Raw genomic sequence first — 18528 nt, forward strand, 5'->3', positions numbered from 1 at the left:
CGTGAGATCATGACCTGAGCTATAGTCGGATGCTTAACTGACTGAGCCACCCAGGTGCCCCTGTTTTTTGTTTTTAAATGTTTTTTTAATATTTATTTATTTTTTTAACGTTTTATTTATTTTTGAGACAGAGAGAGACAGAGCATGAACGGGGGAGGGTCAGAGAGAGAGGGAGACACAGAATTGGAAGCAGGCTCCAGGCTCTGAGCCGTCAGCACAGAGCCCTATGTGGGGCTTGAACTCACAAACTGTGAGATCATGACCTGAGCTATAGTCGGATGCTTAACTGACTGAGCCACCCAGGTGCCCCTGTTTTTTGTTTTTAAATGTTTTTTTAATATTTATTTTTTTAACGTTTTATTTATTTTTGAGACAGAGAGAGACAGAGCATGAATGGGGGAGGGTCAGAGAGAGAGGGAGACACAGAATTGGAAGCAGGCTCCAGGCTCTGAGCCATCAGCCCAGAGCCTGACACGGGGCTCGAACTCACGGACCGCGAGATCATGACCTGAGCTGAAGTCGGACGCTTAACTGACTGAGCCACCCAGGCGCCCCAATATTTATTTATTTTTGAGAGAGAGAGAGTGCAAGCAGGGGAGGAGCAGAGAGAAAGGGAGACATAGAATACAAAGCAGGCTCCAGGCTCTGAGCTCCAGCTCACAAACTGTGAGATCTTGACCTGAGCCAAAGTCAGACCCCCAACAGACTGAGCCACCCAGGTGCCCCTCAGCTCAGGTTGTTTTTTTTTTTAATAAAGCTACCGTGACAATTCTAGTACATGTCTTTTGGAAAAGATAAGTAATCCTATCTGTTGGTTATACACTTAGGAGTAAAACTGACAGGTCATAGAGTATATACATGTATTGCCTAGTACATACTGCAAAACAATTTTCCAAAGTGCTTGTACCAATTTATGCTCTCACTAGTAATGTACAGAGCTCCAGTTTTCCATATCTTCTCCAGGACTAGTTACTGTGAATCTTTTCATTTTTATCCATTTTAAAGAGGTGTAAGTTGTTATCTCACTAATGCTTTGATTTGCATTTTTCTGATGACTGGTTATCCACATAATTTTCATATAAAATTGATAGTATTATTATTTAGCTCTATTGAATTCATTTTGGATTGCTGCTTGATTATCACATGAATTCACTATTCTATCTAGCTTCTTTCTACCTCATTTTGTTTATGTCATCTCTCTTCCAAGTCTCCGTGATACAGGGATATGGAAGAATGTGGTATCAAGCCCTTCTAAGTTGATATCAATGCTTTGATTGGTATCCTTGGGTAGGCCATTCAGCCAGTTCTGAAATCAAACCAACTGTATGATTATCAGCCCCCATTTCACCATGCTTTCAATAAAGTTATGTAGATGTACTGAAATTCACATCTTTGCATGCCTATAATGTTCTTCTGACCTAGCAGTCTAGTTGGTACTCCTGTCAAAAAATGCTTAAGTTGGTGTTCTTTGTAAATCCAAAATGGCCCCCATTAATAATTTACTCCCTCTCTATGAGCTCACAAATTGTCCTTTTGATTTCCTAATGGTATATATAAATGTAGGGCAGCATTTGCAACTTCCGTGTTATTTTTTTTTTGTAGTTTTATGGTTTTATTAACACAAATACAACATGCACATAAGCTGTCTGTCTATTCATTTTCTTCGCTGCACAGCCTGGCTTTGGGATGGCCAGCTGGGCTGCTCTTTCCATAATGGCTTTGTGGTTCTTAGTGGAGACACTGTGAGGAATCTCCGCACAGTAAGATATGTTACCCATCAGCAACACTTCACGCTCCTTGACCCTGTGGACTAGGAGCTTCCAGAAGCCACTGGGCAATTGTGCTTTGTTTTCTTGTTACTCCCATATGTAACCAATATTGGGCATCAAGATCTGGCCCTTGAATCTTCTGTGCACCCTATTTTCAATGCCTTTGGGCTTCCACCAGTTGCACTTAATTTTGACCTGTTGGTTGGACTGGTGCCAAGTGAACTTCTTGGTCCTCTTTTTAAAAATGTTGGACTTTAAGGGCACTGAATGGCTCAGTTGGTTAAGCCTCGTGGTTCGTGAGTTGGAGCCCACATCGAGCTCTGTGCTGACAGCTCAGAGCCTGGAGCCTGCTTCAGATTCTGTGTCTCCCTCTCTCTCTGGCCCTCCCCCACTCACACTTTCTCCTCCTCTCTCTCTCAAAAATAAACATTAAAATAATTATAGAAAGAAATATTAAAAATCTTGGACTTTACCAGAGTTCTGAGAGCAGCCATGATGATGAGTAGGACATGGCTGCCACCTCCCCGGGCAGCATGGAGGAAGAGAGAGCATTTGCAACTTCTTACTTGAAACAGAAGTTTACAGCAGTCTCCTTGTTTCATCTGACTGGTGTGTTTTAAATTGATTTTCTTTATATAAGCTGAATCCTTCCTTAAAGATTTTAAGAGCTCATGAGTTGACAACTATATAATAAGTACTTTTTTGGAGAGGATGAGCATCAAGAAGTATTTTATATTGCAAACAGTCATTCATTGATTTATCTCTAAACTTGGATTTCTAATTATCTGACTTTTCCTAATCACATGGACACTCATGTTTTATTTCTGCAAATGGGCAGAATTATGAAAGTGATGGACAGTGGTAAAGATTTATTTATTTATTTTTTTACATTTATTTATTTTGGAGAAAGAGAGTGAGACAAAGCGTGAGTGGGGGAGGGGCAGAGAGAGAAGGAGACACGGAATCTGAAGCAGGCTCCAAGCTCTGAGCAAGCGGTCAGCACGGAGCCTGATGCGGGGCTTGAACTCACAAACTGTGAGATCATGACTTGAGCCGAAGTCGGACGCTCAACCGACTAAGCCACCCAGGTGCCCTGATAAAGATTTTTTTTTTTTAAAAGAAGATAATTCAAAACTATGAACTGCTGGAGATCATTTAATTAAATTATCTTGGTATATTAAATAGGATATCAATGGGCTTAAAGAGATAGTCAACTTTTAAAGTGTCTTAGGCATTAAGCAAATCTGGTTTAGTCTTGAGAGATCTAAAAGCAATGACAGAAATAACCAGTCTACATGATAGGACTAGGTGCTGGTTATATTTCTTTGTGATTTAAGCAGGAAAAATAAAGTTTCGTGGAATGTATCCAAATTGGCTAGAATAGCTTCCCTAATCAACTGGAGATTTTTTGGCCACCCATAAGCCCTAACTGGCCTTATCTTTCATGCTTCTCATTATATTATGTAAATAATAAAATATTTGAATTAAAGAGAAACTAAAGGTTACCTAGTTTAGTCTTTAAAATTTATCTATGAAGAAACTAAGACCCAAGGAAGTTAAATGATTTACTTAAGTTTTACCATCTGAGGACTGGTTGAAGAAGCAGATAGATAAATGTTTCTGCTCTAATGAAGATCACATTTTAGTTGGAAGGGGACACAGAAGAAGCAAAGCACACATACTTGAAGAACAAAGTAGATGGTGGTAAGTGTTACAGAGACTGGGATACATTATACCAAGTGGCCAGATCTTTCCCAATTTAGTTCTCTTTCTGCTTTACCAAAATGCTTTCTGAATGACTGTTTGGAAGAAATAGAGGAGGTAAATGACACAGTACTTTGTGGGTATACTGAATGTCAAAAATAAAATTTCTTTTTTTTTTCAGTCAACTTATCCCCATTTGTTCTTTAGGGAATCATAATTTAGACAGTATTTTAAGAATGAAGATCCTATGTGTAAATGAAAAATATACTCAAGAACATCAGAAAGTCCAGCAGTGTAGCCTAGGACAAGTGAATCATATATTTTCATCTTCAAGATTATTTGTTCAGATATATTGATTAAAGAGAATCTTCTCAACAGGTTTTGATGAAATGATACTAGAGTATATGACTAATCTAGAGAATATTTGTTTAATTTTTCTAAGATTGAAAAGATGTTCTTGGAGGCCTACTTCAATCCTTGTTTTTTTAATTGAAGTTGTCTCAATGTATACTTCATCTAATTTGGCTGTCCTTCAACTTTCTTGCCAACAAATAGGGAAAACATTTAGCACCAAGAAATGTATAAGACTTGAGGGAGATTAAAAAAAAAATGTTGAAATAGGACCCTGGCCCTCAGGAATGCCATACTCTAATTAAAGAGAAAAGATAACAGTACCAGGCAGTAAGAGTGTTGAGCAATTGTTAGAGATAAGAGGCTTGATAGAGAAAGAAATGTCTTTCTGTGGGTGGAAGGTTTCTTTGGAGGAGTTATAAGTTGGTCTGGACTCTGCAGAATGCATGCTCTGAAAAAGAAAGCTGTAATTATAGCAGTACTTGAGGAAGATTTTCCAGATTAAGCTTTTGCAGGGAGCAGGGGACCAGGTTATTACAGTTCCCCAATGACATAGATATAAAGTCTATTGATGACTTACAAAGCTGGTGGCTAGATGAGGTGAATGGGGTGAGGCAGAGCAAATCAGGAGGTGGAAGATGACCTTGCAGTCCGAGTCTGGGTAATAGATACCTTCATTCATAGGATTAAGGATGTCTGAAGGGAGAGCTGGTTTGGGGTAAGGCGGTATTTGATAGTGGCATACCAAGATGTTGGCAGCAAATCTGATTGAAAATCTCTATCAGAGAGTAGCAGTGAAGGACCAGGGGCTAAGACTGAGTAATGGTAGAGTTAAAGACTCACATGTGTGAGCACTGGTAAGGGAGAGGGGAGGATGTGGGAACTCTAAAGGGAAATACTGACCAAAAGCCACTGATTCTTTTCATGGGGGGTCGGGGATTTCTAATTGATCTCTGAGAGTTAAATGATTCCTTGGCAGCTGAAGGGAGCTGACAGTTATTGAACCAATACAGATCTCACTCAATGTTTGATGTTAATGACAATAAGTAGGATAATCTATATTCCCATTCCTGCTTATTGATTGGATAAAATATATACGCTATATGCTATCTCTACCTTTATCTATATTATATAGATATTTATACAGACATATGTCTATATACCTATCTGCGTATCTATCTGTGTCATGTAGTTTGTCATTCAAAGCAGGATATATTTGTGGGTGAAAGGAGGGCACAATTAAATCATGCTAGGGCAACATGTGTAAACCAGGACTGCCCCAGGCAAAGCACTAAGTAAGGGCATCCTATATATATATATCAAGAAAGTATAACATAATGGCAGAGAGTATAAGGGAAAACAGAATAGCCTCTAATGTTTTATTAGCTACATGATCCTGAACAAACAACTCAGCCTGTCTAAGCCTTGGTTTTCTCAACTGTAAAATTTAAGATAATATCTTTTTTCCTTTGCAGTTCTTTTTAACATAGCAGCCAGAGTGATCCCTCCAGCATCACATGAGTTCTGATTACATGGGTGAAAGCAGGGGGACCAGTCAGAAAAGTGTTGCAATAATCCAGACCAGAGGTGATTTTAGTTTGCACCAGAATGGTAGTAATAAACATTATGAGAAAAGGTTAGATTCTGGATATAATTTAAAGGTAGAGCCTATAAGATTTTTTGGTGAGAGAATGAGATGTTAAGGATAACTTTAAGGGTTTTTGGGGCTGAAAGAATGAAACTGCTGTTCCTCAGGTTGGAAAAACTATGAGTGGAACAGAATTTGGAGGAAGATCAGGGGTTCCACTTTGGAAATGTTAAGTTTGAGGTGTCTATTAAACATCCAAAAAGAGGTATTGAGTAAGATGTTGAAGTCTGTAGTTTAGGAGAGAGTTTTACCTGGAGATGGGCACTTGGAAGTCATCAGATGAAAGACAAGGGACCATATAATATCACCAAGAGTGTGGTAGTAAATGAGAAGAGGAGAGAGATCCAAGGGCTGAGCCCTGCCCATTACAGCTAAAAGAGAAGGTAAAGAGAAGGAAGGAAGCAGCAAAGGACATTGAGAAGGAGCACCTGGAGTGGTAGAAGGAAAACAGAAGTACCTTGGGAGAAAACAGATTGATATTTATTAATATGAAGAGGATGATCAACTATCTCATATACTGCTGATCAAGTCAGATGAGGACTTGGAATTGATCATTGGGTTTAGCAACATGGGGGTCATTCGGGAGTAGTGGGTGCACAAGTCTGAAGTAGAAGGGTTTAAAAGAAGATGGGAGGAGAGAAATAGTGACAGCAAGCCTAGATAACTCTTTTAAGAAGATTTTCTCCAACAGGGAGAAAAGAAATGAAGTGATAGCTAGAAAGGAAAATGGATCTAAGAGCATTTTTTCCCCCAAGGTGGATGATGATCAACTAGAAAAGGAAAAAAAAAATGGAAAATATAACAGTGAGAAATGAGATTTGTGGAGTAATGTAAAAAAGGAATAGAACTAGCACACAAATTGCTTATAACTCAGGTAGCTCATCTATGATAACAAAAGCACATGTCAGTAAGTAGGTGGGGGGGGGGGGTTAATGTGAAGACAAGTGACAGTCCCTAGTTTGTTCTGAGTGAGCCTGAGTGAGCTAATGTCTGCCCAGTGATGTTGTGGCAGAGAGCTGTCCACTATGGACCTTTTAACAAGGCTTGCTAAAGTCTGATATATTACTGTGAGTTTCATGCTTTCAGTGTGCTTTCATTGAACATCTGGGATTTTCTCTCACTTCCATGTAAATTTCCCAAAGTCAAGACATTTCTTGAAACTTTAGTTACTTCATCTGTTGAGGAAAGAAAGAGAAAGACAGGGAGAGCGAGAGAAAATACTTACCTCAGTGTTACTGCTCTCCCTAGGAGTGACTATTGTTATCAGCTTGGTATGTGTCTCTCCTTTTTAAAAAGTGGCCTCTGGTGTTGTTTTTATCAGGGTGAAAAAAATAACATGTTGTCATTGTGAAAGGAAAAAGAAAAAAGAAAAATCAACCATTTATTATCTTACTACAAAGGCATAGATATTTTAGTGTATCTTCTACTAGTCCTTTATGCATATGTTATAATAAACATATTTTACATGATTGTAATTTTAGTGCATATACAGTTTCTTCAAAAAATTTTGACATTATATCATAGGCAATTTCCCATGATACTAACATTTTTTTAAGAAACATTTTTAATGGCAGCATATTTCTGTAGTGAGACATGGTCCATAATTTAGTTAACCATTTGCTATAATATTGGAAATTTCCAATGTTTCTGCAATTATAATGTTGGGGTAAATTACCTACTTTATAAGATGAGAATATTCCTTTTTCTCTTGAATAGTATGTATCTTCCTTTGTTGACCCCACTGAGTGTTTTTGTAGGAAGAGAGACTAGGTACCATGTTAATTATTGAATCTCATTATCTGGGTAAGTGCCTCACCTCTACTGAGCCATTTATATCAAAGGAATAATGGTGGGGACAATAATAATGAGCATGTATCTTTGGTTACTTATTTAATGCCATCTGCTCGGTAAAACATTAATGAGATTTTGACCTGTTAAAAGTGCTTTTAATTATAGTTCTTTTCTTTGACTTTTTGCTGTTTGATTCTACCAGACTGCTGGATCCTTTGAACATATTGTCTATTGTTTGGAGTGCCAAATGAGCTCTTTGGTTTTGGACTGACTTAAACATGATGATAGAAAAACAATGATTAAAAGTGAATATCTCTCTAACCTTTGGACATTGCACTGAATACAGGATGATTGTTATAGGGGTTAAGAATTCCCACAGTCTATTTTGTTAATTAAAAAAATCATGGGGCATCTGGGTAGCTCAGTCGGTTAAGTGGCTGACTTTGGCTCAGGTCATGATCTCGTGGTTTGTGGATTCCAGCCCCACGTCAGGGTCCATGCTGACAGCTTGGAATCTGGAGTCTGCTTTTGTTTCTGTGTCTCCTTCTCCCTCTGCCCCTCGCCCACTCATGCACCCCCCTCTTAAAAATGAATAAACATTAAACAATTTTTTTTTAAATCACAAAACTTTTTTTAGGTTTATTTATTTGTTTTGGGGAGAGAGAGAGAGAGAGAGAGAGAGAGCGCGAGCGAGCAGGAGCATGGGAGGGGCAGAGAGATAGGAAGAGAGAAAGAATCCCAAGCAGGCTCACCACTGTCAGTGAGGAGCTAGAACTCACAAACCACGAGATCATTATGTGAGCCAAAAACAAGAGTCAGAAACTTAACCCACTGAACCACCCAGGCGCCCCCCCCCCCACCAAAAATCACAGAACTTTTGAGTAGTAGACAATCACTCAGGATTACAAATGAAAACAAATCGTAAAAATGATCACCTAAATAGTAATCAAATAAATAAAAATAACTACTAAAATTAACCTCTCAAACCTATGAAATTAAGATTTTTAAAAATGAAATATCCAGTTTTATCAAGGATATAGAGAAATAAGTATTCATAAAAAGTTTATTGGCCAGTGGGGATGTAAATTGATTCCATTTGGTCAATTTGGAAGTAAACATTAATGCCTTAAAATCTGCCTTTTCTTTGAGCCAGTATTTATACTTAGAGAAATATATCCTAAATAAATAATTATTATGGTAGGACTCCGGTAGAGGTTAGCAACAAAAATGTTCATTCAGCACTTTTTATACTAAGAAATAAAGAGACATAGTCTCAATATTAATTTATTCAGTAAATACATGTTTATCCAGTCCTGTTATATGCCAAATTCCATCATTCCTCAGAATCTTTGGGTACAGTGGTGAACAAGATATGGTTTTCCTATCAAATACCTGTAGCCCAGATCATACATCCATTCAGTGGAATTCTAAGGCCCTCATTAAGAATGATGCTGTAGACTTCTGCTTCAGCCAGGATGGAGTTACAGAGTTTGGATTACCATACTACATTAACTGGAAAGTACCCAAGAAATTCTACAAAATAATGTTTTTCAAGCATTGGACAACAAACAGTGTAGGACTGAAAGAAAGGAAATTAACAAGATGAGTACTATCTAGAGTCACTATCTAGAGGAAATGTGGCTGGGGCCGGGGGATGTCTCTGTTAGTTTTGCTGAATTGAAGAGATGAAGATCAGACATAGGGGAATGTCAAGGCTGCCGGATTTTTCAGAGTGGAGTACTGAGGAGACAGAACTCCATAAAGAGAGAACTCCAGAGATCTCTAGGGGGATCCCCTTGAGTCTTTGGCTAAAAAGTGATCTGCGCACATGTGAGAGGAAACTGTCTGAGGCCAGGGAAGTAACTGCTAGAAGGATGGGCAGAACAATATTTGGAGCACACAGGACTGGCAAATATTCATGTTGTTACCAGCTAGGGCATAGAGATTTCATAGAGCACAATACTTGGAAAGTTACCACTTTAATTATGGAGATAAATTGGACTTGAGTAAAGGCTGCTCTCTGGAGCTGCCCTAGTAAAGCTTGAAGGCAAGACTCAAAAGGATGTGACTGATGAAAATAACTGTGCATCAGAAAAAAAAAAAATCTAACAACCAGTGATGTAAAGTTCACTCTCCCTGGCAATTAATCAATAGTCAGTTATTCACAGGCCACTCTCCAGAATCCTGAGTATGAGCTGAAGAGGGCCGGCATTAGGTCAGACGTAGGCATGCTGGAAGTATGAACCACTTGCTCATGCAATTTATGCTTTTAGAATGTATTTGTGCTTTGAAACCTATAGAAAAACACTTCGACTTGATGATAATATGCTCCAGGGTGTACTCAATTTGTGGTGAGGCAGATGAGATAACCCAGTCACAGTGGTCATCTGGTGTCCCGTGATTTGACAATTAGTCTCTGTCAGAGTTCAGCAGCAAGGTGTTTCTCTCAAGGGAAATAATGACTTGCTGAAAAGGGCATAGCCTTCAGCCAAACCCCTAAGGGCTGCCACATGACTCTTGCATCAGGATTTGCCATGGACTCTATTCAGCATCTGTATTTGCCTCATTTGATATTTTAAACACTTTGGATCTGATGACTCATAAAAGCCATGTAGTGGAGCTGCTTGAACAATGGTTCATACCAGATAGAAAACTCTCTATTGATTTGTGCCACTGCTCAAAGTGAGCAGCTTTTTAGGTCCAATCAGTGGGTCAAAAAAATATGCTTATGGGAATGTTGCCTTCCAATTCCAGAAGAGAGCCATGAAAATCTTTTGCTTTTTTTTTTTTTTTTTTTTTTTTTTTTTAGCTGAGGAGGGATACAAGGCTAGTAACTTTACCTGCACTTTGGGCATGCTATTTCAACTTGTCCAAATCAGTGAACTCCCAGAAACTTTATTGAAGTTTCAGATCCTGACATCATCTTGGATTTTCTTCTTTCTTTTTATATACAGTCTTAGCAAGGTATCTGTTATAACATACTTCTTTTTGTCATATGGAGGTGACATGGTGTTATTAAGGGATCCATTGACTAGATTTTAGCACAGATCCAGGAAATTGACATGAGTAAAGAAACATGAAGATAGGGATTTTGGTGTCTGCATACTGAAGAAAAGAAGAAAAAACATTTTCTTGATTAATAGCTATATATTAGGTTCTAAGGACCATGTTGATTTGCTTAAGCAACATACTACCTCTGGAAGAGAGGTACAGTAAGAGATGCTATTTGGTTAAGTTTATAATAATCCACTGTTAGTCTGTAAGATCTATCTTTCTGCTACAGTGATGAAAAGGTAAGGTAAATGGGGGCACCTGGGTGGCTCAGTTGGTTGAGCTTCCGACTCTTAATTTTGGGTCAGGCCATGATGCCAGGATGGTGGGATTAAGCCCTGTGTTGGGCTCCATGCTGAGTGTGGAGCCCTGCTTAAGATTCTTTCTCTCTCTCCCTCTTCCATGTGCATGCACGCTCTCTCTCTCTCTCTCAAATAAAATTTAAAAATTTTTTTCAGGGGCGCCTGGGTGGCTCGGTCGGTTAAGCATCCAACTTCGGCTCAGGTCATGATCTCATGGTCTGTGAGTTCAAGCCCCGCGTCGGGCTCTGTGCTGACAGCTCAGAGCCTGGAGCCTGTTTCAGATTCTGTGTCTCCCTCTCTCTCTGCCCCTCCCCTGTTCATGCTCTGTCTCTCTGTCTCAAAAATAAATAAATGTTAAAAAAAAAAAAAATTAAAAAAAAAATTTTTTTTTCAAGAAGATAAGGTAAATGGAAATGTGGTAAGAATCACCACCCCTCCATCTTTCATCTTTGCTGGTGGAACTAGTCTTTGTATTATTAGCAGTTGGGTGGTCAAAGAGCTTTTACTTATCCATTTCTATCACTCCACAGTTCAGGGAACGAATGATAAATTCTGCCTACTTTTGGGTCTACATATTCCAAGTATACACTCGACTTGGAATATAATCACATGATGGGTTTATGGTTACATTGGGCCTATGAGTAGGTGGGCGTCTCTGATATTATAATCCCTAACCATGAATGGTGTACCACAGGATGGGTCTCTAGGAATTAGCATATTTTAGAGCCAATGTCAATAAAGATTCAAAGCACTGGATATTTTCCTTTCTCCAGTGCATGGTTAATCTTGTCAAATGGCCATACTTCCTGTATTTTCCGTAAGAAAAGCTAGAAGGAGGATAAGCAATACTTTTATGTGGTTGCAAGTTTTTCCCTCAAAGGTGCCTTTCTGTACTTTTCCAGGTCTGTGATTTCAGATCAGAGAATTGGATTAGGAGAGTACCTTTCTTATAGTGCCTCAAATCAGCCTTTTATTTGCCACACCATTAATACCAAGTGGATTTTTATTGTATTCAGCCACAAGCAGGCAAGGAAATGGATTATTCTCTAGAGCCTCCAGAAAGGAATGCAACCCTATTGATACCCTGATGTTAAGGCTTTTGACTTCCAGAGCTATAACAGAATAATTCTGAGTTGTCTTAAGCCACAATATTTGTGTTAGCCTATTATAGCAGCTAAACACTAAAGCTGATTCCTAGTTGTTTTTTTTTTTAAGTTTATTTATTTTGAGAGAGAGAGAGAGAGGGAGGGAGAGAGAGACAGAGCGAGAATGAACAGGGGGGAGGGCAGAGAGAAAGGGGGACAGAGGATCTGAAGCTCACTCTGTGTGGACAGCAGACAGCTCGATGTGGAGCTCAAACCCACCGAACTGTGAGATCATGACCTGAGATGAAGTCAGACACTTAACCGACTGTGCCACCCAGGTGCCCCTGATTCCTAGGTTTAAGCACAAGAAACTAAATGGTTATTTTAAGTAGTAAAGGCATATTAAAAGAGATTTATCAAGTAGCTCACAGAACCTCCAGGAGGGCTGTAAGGCAAGCCCCAGAGGCTCCCTATCAGAAGCTATAACCCAGTCTTCCTGCAGACAAGCTTCACTGACCTGCAGCAGGCCCCTTGGGGGCATTGTATTGTTGACAGCAACACTGGACCCTAGGCCTCAAACACTGTTGCTACAATTGCAACCTCTCAGGAAATTGGATGTAGATGCTGTCATGTATCATCCTCTCTAGAAATAGATTGTGTCCAGTCTCCACTTCTTTAGGTCATTAACTTCTAATCAAAAGCTGGAATCTAGGGGCACCTGGGTGGCTCAGTCAGTTGATCATCCAAATCTTGGTTTGGGCTCAGGTCATGATCTCACAGTTGTGAGATCAAGCCCCATGTCAGGCTCCATGAAGCCTGCTTAAGATTCTCTCTCCCTCCCTCTCTCCCTATGCCCTTATCCCCCCCTCTAAAATAAATAAATAAATAAACAAACAGAAAACAAAACAAAGCAAAAAATCTGGAGACTATATTTCTGATTACCCTGGCTTGGCATTTATGCTGGCACCATAGTTGCAAGGGAGGTTAAAAAAGTGAGTATCTGGTATATTTGGCTTCTCTGATCTGCTTTCAAGATGGTGGAGTCCTCATATAAGAAAGTGATGCATATGTTGGTTACTAAAAAGAACGAGTAACATCTACCATGGCACCTATAATCCCAGAAGAGGAGAGATTGTAATTGGCCTGGCTTGGGTCCTTTGCTGTACTCTTTATGGTGAGTAGGGAGGTTCACTGATCAGCTGGTTTGGGTGGGGATCCTTGACAGACACAGCCTCTTGTGGAAAGGTGCAGGTACCCAAAGGAAAAGTGGTTCTATTATCAGAAGAAGGGGAAAAGGAAAAAAAGCAGTAGTGTGGTGAACAGAGCTTATGACTGTAGCTAGGTCATCTTGAATCCCAGCTGTACTGCTTGCTAATTTGCAAAGTCGAATTTGCTCAGAAGTACCTGCAGTTTACCAAAGGAGTGAAGAGTCCTGATTCTGGTGCCAGTTGCCTGTTGTAAGTTCAGGTCCTGTCACTTAATAGCTGTGTGATTTTGTGTTTCAATTTTCTCATTTGTAGAATGGGTATAAGAATAGTACCTACTTCATAGAATAGTTGTCATTAACACATGAGTTAACAGTTGTAGTGAGTTTAGTGCCTGGTATATGATAATAGCCATCATTAATTATTATTATTTTAATGTAACTCAGGCATACAAAGAAAGGAACTTAAAATTATTTTTATATAACTGATCTAATGTAGTTTTTAAACTCTTACTTCTGCTGATGGTGGTGGGGTGTGGGTTGTGGGAGGGAAGCTAAAAATTACTAGTAAGAGGGAATTTAAATAGTGTCTTTTAAATATAAAAGCAATCGGTTTAAAATTGAAACTCCTTATGAAGCTGTCTCCTCTCTGTCATGGGGTCTCACTGCCCCCCCGTTTCCTTCCCCAATATGACTGGGTACAAGGACAATTAGATTATCATGGTGGCAGGATGGCACTTGGGCTGTCTCTTTGTCTTCTCTGATGCCTGACAGGTGTGACTGGTCACATCTTGTGCCTAGGTGTCACTGAGGTATGGCTGATCCTGCCTGCTTTGGGACATCAACTGTTATCTTCCCCTGAAGAATGGGAGTCCTATCACAGCCTCTAGACATGGAGTCCCTGCTCACTGTGGCCCTTCATCCTAACCCCAGGCTGCTTGGCTTCAGTTTTCCTGGGATGCCCAGGAATTCCATCTTTTTGCTTTCTGTATATTATGGTGTGAGATACCATCCTACACTGTTCCTACACTATTAACCCAGCATCATGTTGAATTGGCATGTAAAATGCTAGTCTTCTTTAAGGAGTTGGCATTTTAAAAAAGTTATTCTATTTTTTAAAAAAAAATTTTAATATTCATTTATTCTGAGAGATGGAGACAGAACATGAGCAGGGGATGGGGCAGAGAGAGAGGGAGACACAGAATCAGAAGCAGGCTCCAGGCTCCAAGCTGTCAGCACAGAGCCTGACACGGGGTTCGAACCCATGAGTGAGGTTATGACCTGAGCTGAAGTTGGACATTCACCTGACTGAGCTACCGAGGCTCCCCTAAAAAGTTTTTATTTTGAGAAATGAGGAATGAGTCCCCCCATACTTGGATTCCTCTAGGTCTATTTGGGTGTTTCTATTCCCATTTGCATCCCCACCCAGGGTTTTGAGACTTGGAGGACAGTCCGGATACCTGAGTCTGAACTCCTTCATTTTTTCCTCACTGTCTCCTGTCATCTCTAGTTCCCTCAGTGACTAAAAGGTATTTTTTTCTCCTTCCTTTGAGTTAAGAGTTTTATCATGTCCTGAGTTCTTTCTAGCTTCATTTCTCTGCATTCTTTCAGGCTCTGGTTCTTAGTATTTTAAGAAAAGCCTTTCCTTTCTTTTCTTTTCTTTCCTTTCTTTCTTTCTCTTGCCAGAAGTTATTGAGTGCAACAAACATGTGTCTAGCACCTATATGCTGTGCTGGCTGCTTGTCATATGATTTTTAGTTAGTTAGTTAGTTTTATTCTTTTTCTTTTATTTTTTAAATTTATATCGAAGTTAGTTAGCATATAGTGCAACAATGATTTCAGGAGTAGATTCCTTAATGCTCCTTACCCATTTAGCCCATCCCCCTTCCCACACTCCCTCCAGTAACCCTCTGTTCTCCATACTTGAGTCACTTATGCTTTGTCCCCTTCCCTGTTTTTATATTATTTTTGCTTCCCTTCCCTTGTGTTCATCTATTCTGTGTATTAAAGTCCTCATATGAGTGAAGTCATATGATATTTGTCTTTCTCTAATTTCGGTTACCATAATACCCTCTAGTTCTATCCACGTAGTTGCAAATGGCAAGATTTCATTCTTTTTGATTGCCAAGTAATACTCCATTGTGTATATATATATATATATATATATATATATATATATACACACACACACACATACACACACACAACATCTTCTTTATCCATTCATCCATTGATGGACATTTGGGCTTTTTCCATACTTTGGCTATTGTTGATAGTGCTGCTATAAACATGGGGGTGCATGTGTCTCTTTGAAACAGCATACCTGTATCCCTTGGATAAATACCTAGTAGTGCAATTGCTGGGTCACAGGATAGTTCTATTTTTAATTTTTTGAGGAACCTTAATATTGTTTTCCAGAGTGGCTGCAGCAGTTTGCATTCCCACCAGCAGTGCAAAAGAGATCCTCTGTCTCCACATCCTTGCCAACATCTGTTGTTGCCTGAGTTGTTAATGTAAGCCATTCTGACAGGTGTGAGGTGGTATCTCACTGTGGTTTTGATTTGTATTTCCCTGATGATGAGTAATGTCGAGCATTTTTTCATGTGTCTGTTGGCCATCTGGATGTGTTCTTTGGAGAAGTGTCTATTCATGTATTTTGCCCATTTCTTCACTGGATTATTTGTTTTTGGGGTGTTGAGTTTGATAAGTTCTTTATAGGTATTGGATATCTTTATCTGATATGTCGTTTGCAAATATCTTCTCCCATTCTGTTGGTTGCCTTTTAGTTTTGCTGATTGTTTCCTTCGCTGTGCAGAAGCTTTTTATTTTGATGAGGTCCCAGTAGTTCATTTTTGCTTTTGTTTCCCTTGCCTCCAGAGACGTGTTGAGTAAGAAGTTGCTGCAGCCAAGGTCAAAGAGGTTTTTGTCTGCTTTCTCCTCAAGAATTTTGATGGCTTCCTGTCTTATATTTAGGTCTTTCACCCATTTTGAGTTTATTTTTGTGTCTGGTGTAAGAAAGTGGTCCAAGTTCACTTTCCTGCATGTTGCTGTCCAGTTTTCCCAGCACCACTTGCTGTAGAGACTGTCTTTTTTCCATTGGATATTCTTTCCTGCTTTGTCAAAGATTAGTTGGCCATACACTTGTGGGTCCCTTTCTTGGTTCTCTATTCTGTTCCATTGATCTGAGTGTCTGTTTTTGTGCCACAATTTCCATTATTTCTTAACAAAACCTGCAGATCAAAACTAAAAATGGAACTAACAAATACAATTTGCAAGTTAAAGTTGAACAATAACTTCTTTGTTCTTTATCCCTTCTCTGAAAGTGTTAAAGCCTCTTGGTTTTACTGGGTGAGGAGCCACAAGTCCAGTATACCAGTATAGTATTTTCAAAATAGTATCCCTGCTCTACCAGCTCTGCAGTGGATACTTGATTACAAGCTATTCTTATTATTTTATATAACTATACCTATTCAAATGAAGCCAATAAGTAATGCTTAACTTTATGCATAAATATTAGAGTTGCTCAGCAGTATACTAGAGCCCCATACCATTCACTCATTCATTCAACAAATACATATTAATAGCCCACTATATTCTAGGATGTCCTAAAGAAATTCTATAACTTTTTTTTTTAGAGTTTAAGCAAAATAGGCAAGATCGCTTTTAATAGTGACATCTTCTACAAAGCATTTCCAAGTTCTTTAATAACTAAGTTGGATATGGCCCCAAATGGACCAGAGATATACCAAATGTATCCATTAACAAATAGTATAATTTTTCAATATAGTGTCCCAGTTCAATGAGATTAAACTACTACCTCTGTCACCCAGTTAGTATTAGCTAAGTATGGAGCGAATGATCAAGTTGTTGCTGAGAGCAGCATGAATCTTTCTGCTTGACCAAACCCGGCCCATTGAGACCAGCACATTCTTGGATCTGTTGGGTTTTTTTTTTCCTTTTTGCCCAACCCTGGCCACAAGGTCTGACATCAGCCATGGCAGTGATAAGTTATACTGATTCTAAGAAAGAGATCCTTTTAGTTCACTGATTTGTGGAATGGAAAGCCACTGGTAGGATAGAACTGGTGTCTGTTACCAAGGAGAAAAGGCATTATCCCAAGTAGCACAGTCCTGACTACGTTTTTGACCCTCTGTTTTCTATTTTCATGTAAATTATGATAGATTAGACTTTACATGGTGAGGTCATTGAGAAAGCAAGTGATTGGAAACATCTTGGTTATACTATTTATCATGTGTAGGTCATATTACCAATAGCTAGTTAATAAGATAGTATGTAAGTCTCTTATAAACTATGTAACTTAATTTTAACCAGTTCTCAGTAATGATAAAAATATAACTAGTTTTCCAGAGACATATGACTTTTTTGTATGTGTGAGGGAGATTTTAAGTGTTTTGCTATATGTGAAATGACATTTTTTCATGTGCAAAATCAGCTTTTAAGAAGATAGCAGTAGATATGTCAAGATGAAACTGAAGATGCTTGCCCATGCAGGAAAATGTCATACGTAGCTAGATTGACTTGTGAGTGCAAAAGCTTCTTACAGCTTTTTTAATTCTCTGAAACCTGTGTTTTCCTTGTGTGCTAAGAGCACTCACATAGGTAGCTCACCTGTAATAAGGACTATTTCCTTGGAAAATCATCTCAAGTTACCTATGCTTCTGAGACTATTGGGTCCAATGCCTGTGAGATTCTTTGGAACCAAGATGGCTACGACATTTTCTAATTTTTGAGCTGAGTTCTATGCAGCATATATGTTCCTAAAAAGCTATTTTAAACTATATATTTGTACACCTCATCATTTTCAGTGTAATAAAGGATCTTATTATCTAGAGGACCTCTCAAACGAGTGTCCAGAGTGAAAATCATCTTGTACTCTGACTAATCACAACACAATTTAGCTATTTTTTTTTTCTTAAAAACAGGACATACCCACCTTACAGTTAACGTATTTGAAAATGCTGGATTTTTATTTGTTAATGTATAAAGTGCACACATCTTAATGATACATTTTGATAGGTTTGACAAATGGATGTACCTATGTGACCAACATCCTAATAAAGATGGAGAACATTTCCACAATTTGTGAGATTGCTTTATGTACCTTTGCACTGAGCCCCCTTCCTCTGATCCTCCCCAGACCAACTATTGTTCTGATCTCTGTTACCATAGTTCAGTCTATGCTTGAGCCTTCTACAAATAGAATAAATGTCCTCTTGCATCTAGATTCTTTTACTCAGCAAAATGTTTTTGAAATTTGAGATTCATGTTGATATGGGTATCAGTAGCTCATTTTTTTTAATATTACTGTGCAGCTTTCCATTTTATGATTATATCACAATTTGACCATTCTTTCATTGATAGACATTTTAGTTTCCAGTTTTGGGCTATTATGAATAAAACTGCTATGAATGTTCTTGTAAAAGTCTTCGTGTAGACATGTTTTCACTTTTCCTGGGTAAGTGCCTTGGAGCAGGAAATTTGAGTCATAGAGTAGGGATATGTATAACTTATAAAGAAACAAAAAAGTGATTGTCTGAAATGGTTGCTGCATTTTTTCTCTCCCACCAGAAATAGGAGAGTTCCAATTTGTTTCCTATCTGTC

The 18528-nt window shown here is 38.8% G+C and overlaps 1 protein-coding gene across 5 annotated transcripts in view; it reads left to right on the forward strand.

Moving 5' to 3' along the window:
• Window positions 1-18528, forward strand: part of HMCN1 (hemicentin 1) — a 703321-nt gene that overhangs the window by 46705 nt on the left and 638088 nt on the right. For 2 of the 5 annotated variants that reach the window (XM_053209691.1, XM_053209698.1), the window contains exon 1: window positions 2725-3473. The exons of 2 other annotated variants lie outside the window; for them this stretch is intronic. The gene's annotated coding sequence lies outside the window, so the exon portion shown is untranslated. Of the gene's footprint in view, window positions 1-2724; window positions 3474-18528 lie in introns of those variants that run through there. One more of the 5 variants, XM_053209703.1, reaches the window with a different exon arrangement.

This window comes from Acinonyx jubatus, chromosome E4 (assembly GCF_027475565.1).
Source record: "Acinonyx jubatus isolate Ajub_Pintada_27869175 chromosome E4, VMU_Ajub_asm_v1.0, whole genome shotgun sequence".
Taxonomy (NCBI): domain Eukaryota; kingdom Metazoa; phylum Chordata; class Mammalia; order Carnivora; family Felidae; genus Acinonyx; species Acinonyx jubatus.